This window comes from Lepisma saccharinum, chromosome 6 (assembly GCF_977018435.1).
Source record: "Lepisma saccharinum chromosome 6, izLepSacc3.1, whole genome shotgun sequence".
In the NCBI taxonomy this organism is placed as follows: domain Eukaryota; kingdom Metazoa; phylum Arthropoda; class Insecta; order Zygentoma; family Lepismatidae; genus Lepisma; species Lepisma saccharinum.
The window spans coordinates 260,601-266,255 of NC_139234.1; positions in this window are offsets into that span (position 1 = coordinate 260,601).

A 5,655-nucleotide genomic window follows, 5' to 3' on the forward strand; every position below is an offset into this window, starting at 1 on the left:
TATACGTTTCCGTGGTCCGTGGGCGCCATTAAAATGACACCCTGTATATTAATCGTTCATTAACATTATCGACCTGTAAATATCAAGTAGATACAGTCCCAATTAGCCTATTTATGTTAAACTTTATATTCTTTGGTCTGGAAAGGTCATTATCGAAATATTACTATTTGATGTTGCTTGAAGTTTTTTTTTGTTCGTTGGAGTTTCAAGATACACTCTGTAAAAAAAAAATAGCATCACTTCATTATTTTTGGTCGTCAGCATTTCGCTCGTGAATTATCAGTTGTTTTATTGATTTAATTCGACTTGTCGATTTCTTTTCCTTACAATTATATAAAACACTATCTGTACAATATATTTTTATTATTTAAGTCATAGTTACGTATATAATGTACTTGACAGAACTAATATCAAAATTATTGCAAATATAGCTTGTGGAACGTTTTCGCACAAAGACAATTTTTACAAGTAAAAAGATTGAACAAAGGTTTTAAATGCATCATGATATGTTAATTTGAAATGATAGTAAGTAAATACATTGACTAGTACTTAGTGTGGCCACCCCTGGCCTTCCTAAGTGCTTCCAACCTTCGAGGCATGCTATGAATGAGATTTTGACAATATTCGACCTCAATTTCATTCCAAACATGTACAATTGCTGCCATAAGTTCCTTTTTTGACTTGTACGTCTGATTACCAAGTTTTTTGCACATCATAGCCCACAGGTTATCTATAGGATTCATGTCTGGAGAGTTGGACGGCCACCAAAGTCTTTCAATATTCATATCATGAAACCTGTTATTCACCACCTGAACACGGTGACAGGTTTCATTATCGTCTTGAAAAATAAAGTAGTCCAAATTCTGTCCAGAAAAATGATCTCCTGCAGTTTGTAGAACTTTCCGATTCAGGATTTCCAGATATTGATCAGCCTTAACGGTCCATGTGCAAATATGCATCATGCCAATCCCTTTTGCAGAGAAACATGCCCAAATCATTACACTGCCATAAAACTTTTGAGTTTCTCAACTACAAGATTTTGCAAGTTCTTCTCCCTTCCGCATCCACAGTTTAACTGAGCTGTCATTCCCCAGCAATTTAAATCATTTTTCATCAGAAAATATCACATGTTCCCAATCTGTATCATTCCATGCGCCATAACGTGTGACAAACTCACGTCTAGCTTTTGCATGTGCGTCAGTTAGTCTGGGTTTTTTACTAGGGACGTGTTTAGAAACACCCTGTTTCTTTAGTCGGGATACTACAGTAGCATGAGTAAGATTAACTCCCACCTTATTTTGAAGTTTATGTGCAATTTGGCGTGAAGTCATTCATCTGTTCTACAGTGCCATGTCCTTTATCATACGATCCAGTCAAGGTGATGTCTTTTTTTCTGCCACAGTGACTTCTCAGTGATGATTTTCATGTTCTTGTTACTTTTGCAGGCAGCGGCTAACTGTGGATTGATGCATTTGAAGTTGTCGACCAATTTCTCTCTGAGAATGACCATCCATATGCAAAGCAAGAACCATTCCTTGCTTACGTGGTGAAATGTCACACTTTCTGCCCATTTTTTTTTTTTTTCGAGAAAACACGCTCAAATACACTACACAGCACCAGAACACTTCACAAATATGATAACGTATACAAACTGTCAATAATGAACATGTAGTTGCAACATAAAACACGTCACAAGTTGCACTACTAACAATCGTTTTACAGATTCCTGACAATTGATTACAAAGCCTTGCAGCAGTAACTGATTGCAACACCCTCTAGCGGACACTCCAAACACTAAATCAACATAAGAATAACACCACACTACGCAGTGAATCCAGACCAATACTTCAATCAATTGATTTCAAGTTGTGCAGGAAAGATGCATGCATGCGAAACTCAAAATTGTCAACATCCGTAATAAGAATACAGTGATGCTATTTTTTTTTTACAGAGTGTATCATCCCTTTTCTAATACTTATCTCTTTAGGGGAGGGGGCAACTGCCTCCGTGTACCCTACTATATCTGCCAATGCGACACCGTATATTAAAAATTTGCCCCCACTAGGATTGACTTTGCCCCCCTACAAAGAATTCCTGGCTACGGGCCTGCTCCTGTTGCATTGTGGTTGTTGTTTTATTGTTATATTTTATCTTTTTCTTTTCATTCATTTTATTTTTTTTATTTTTTATTGTTGCTTGATTGATTTGGTTTATTTCACTGCGCTTTTTTAGTCACTTTTGGTTAATTTGCGAAGATGGGGATGAGTGATGATATGATGAAATTGATGAACGGACACTCAGAAACATCCTTGCTCAGGCCGGGATTCCAACCCAGGACCCCTGACGTCGTAGCGCGATGTGCTAACAACTCCGCCACGGGAGCCGGCTTTCATTGTTGTGAGCGTGAAGCGAGCAAGGGGAATAATGACTTGTACGTCATCGGAGCATTGAGAACTGCCACTCGAATGACATCTAAAGCATCAATTTATAATAAAATCAAGAAATACGATTTACGAGTTAGCACACATCAAGAGTTACTATTCAGGCACGTTGATAGATGCAAGAATATGTTGTTACATTTTCAAAAATAACTTTAAAGGTTATATTTTTCATATTTTAAAAAAGTCGCACCCATAACAACACGAACTCACACGCCTGTGCCTGCCCTTCCAGCGAAACTACGCTTCGCAACTGTGTAAGCCCCCACACAGCTAACAGCTTGGTATTATCCACCTTTGGAATTCCAGCCACCCCCCCCTTCCCGATAGTTATGTCCTTACAAGGTTTATAAAACAGTAGTGCATTGGTTTAATCACATACTGTGTAAAAATGTGTTCCATATGTACTTTTATTTTTTTACGTCGCATTTCTACCAGTTTTGGCTAATCGCGACTATGACGATGGAACAGTGATTACATGAAACTAATTACTCGCTTGTGCAGTTCAGGAGCCAAACCTGGAACCATCCGTAGAGAGATCGAGACTCGACATCTCAATATCGCGGCGACGTATTCCCAACGATATCGATATAAGTATAATAAATAGACTGACCTTTTAAAGCATACCCCACAGGGGTTATCAATCTTCGTGAGACCGCAACCCGGTATTTTTAAGCCGATGCCCCGATCCCAACAAGTTTACTCATAAATACGTTGATATTTTAACTTCACACTTTAATTAATATGTATCCTTATCAATAAATAAATTATAAAGAATAATAGCTCGATTATCTAGGCTGGTTGACAAATATAAAATTTAGCTTTAAATTAGTTGTCAACCACTGGTTCTAATCAGGGGCGGCGCCAGAAAATTTTGGCCGGGTGAGAAGATATAAAGTTTGAGTTTCACGAACATGTATTCTCCATCTCCCTTCCCCCATCTCGCTTTCACACACACATATATACATGCGCGCACACGGTGGTCCGTTCGCCAAATCCTGTCATCAAAATTTTCTCTGTCCATTAGAATCTAGAAAAAAGTAGCAAAGGGACTCAATGTCGTCACCTTTTGCAAAGCCGCTTGACAATCAATCATATATTTCCTGCTCACTGTGCATTTCGCTTTGTACAGTAGTGGGGTCGGAACGACGGAAAATATTTCACTTCCGGCGGCGAATGTGCCCTTTTGGGGGCTGATACTACATTAATTCCCGAACCTAAACCGCCCCAGACCCCAAGTATTTAAGCCCTCGTTTGTCTGTAATGGTGGTCATGACGAAGATTCTAAACCTGAAACCTGTTACTTTATTGGAGTTATTTATCATTCATGACTTCTTATTTTCATCTAATTTGCAGTTTATGACTATATTATAATAATATGAAATTAAAAAAGACCAACTTTATCAAATAATATTAGATATGGCGGCCAATATGGCCGCGAAAAGTCTAAAAATAACCCTTTCAGCTATTTCATCACGTTTTGGATGTGCCAGAACTGAACGGTAGCATCCAAAATAGTGTCAGACTAAGCCCATGAAATTATAATAGTTCAATTTTTGACAATCTGTATATGTACAGAGTGTTTCAAGAATCTTGACACCATAGGACAACTGTGTTATTAGTGCAGGTGGCGAAAACTGAAAAGAGGGGAAAGAAAAAAGAAAGTTGTTGGAAATATGAGGTTTTCAATATAATGTGCTTGAATTTTCAACGTAGCATGTACCGTTGAGGCTGCTCGCTGGTACGAGCCTCAATGAGAACTGACATTGCCTTGTTGCCCACATGCTTCGTCCTTAAGGGGGAATTTACGTTATCGCAACACCGTACTGTACTCGGTAAATTGAGAATGATGACGCAAAATTAGAGGCAAAGTAAGAAGTGTGTGTTTGTGTGTGTGTGCAGAAACGCACACATACACACAACTAGAAATCCTGTAATGGTGGCTAATGTTATCTGAAATAGAGGTTGTTCATTACGGCGTATTAATATGAACAAAGGATAAAATTTCGAAACGAAAGGGGTCTTAATTTTTCCCTTCTAATCAGGATAGATCACCACTAAAATATAATTGCTCAGACAACATCTTCTGTTGGCGCAAACCGGATATTCCAACAATAAGACAATTAAGAGGGTAACGGTTCACGCAGACTTCGCCTTCGGTGCCCTAGGTTAGCCGTATCGAGTAAATTGTGTGTCTCAATGAATAAGGAAAGACATCTGGTACCATTTATCAAATGGAAGGAAGCAGTGGAACAGAAAAAATATAAAAAATTTAATTATTCGTGTGTTACGGGTTGCTATCTTCCGTCTTCATACTGCTTCTCCTCCAGACGCCTTCACCGGGAGAGACAAGAGCTGATGCCGGGCCGCTTGCCGCCGAGTCTCGTAGCGAATATCAGGGAATGCTCAGTATCGACAATATTCATAAGAAAAATATGCACGGAGCCAAGACAAGAATATATTTTTATTGAGGCATTCGTATTTTTCTAAACTTGTTAATACTTCTTGAAATTTTTCAGGTGGGCAGAGGAATTTTTGGGTGGGCGCTTGCCCCTCGCCCACCCGTCGCGCCGTCCCTGGTTATAATTAAATCTTGTGGTTTACACGGCCCAACATTATTAATTTAATTTGTTAAGTGCTGATTTTCACTGCATGTTGAGTTTTGAACATCGGAAAATTCAAAGTAATACAAATTGGGAAATCGATGATTGTATTATTGTAAGATTCCGGGCCAGACGGTTGAGAAATCAGGCGTACACTGCGAAACCTACGTGTGTTTGAATCGTCTGAGTCACGATTAGATTTATTGGGTAGAAAAATGTTAAAATAAGAATATAATAAATATGCATGGCTGATCGCAACGATCAGGATAAATGGTGATTATGTGATGAAGAGACGAAGAACCGTCTAGCACTCCACACGTTCGTTCATTTAAAGTAATGACAATAAATGCGAAGAAATATCCGATGCGTTCGTTAAAGATATCATTCCAGCAATCGCCTGCAGTAACCAAGAAAACTACAAGTACATGTAATTGCCGCACTGCAATAAACATTCAGTTTTAATCTCACATTTCTTGAACTTTGTCACAAGAACTTTATCAATGCAGTTAGGCGGTACTATCAATAGCATTACTCCCTGGAAACAGATTACGCGGAGACTCGTGTTTGTGTCCTCGTAATTCGTAAATCTTTTCAATTTGACAAAGTTCTGAAAA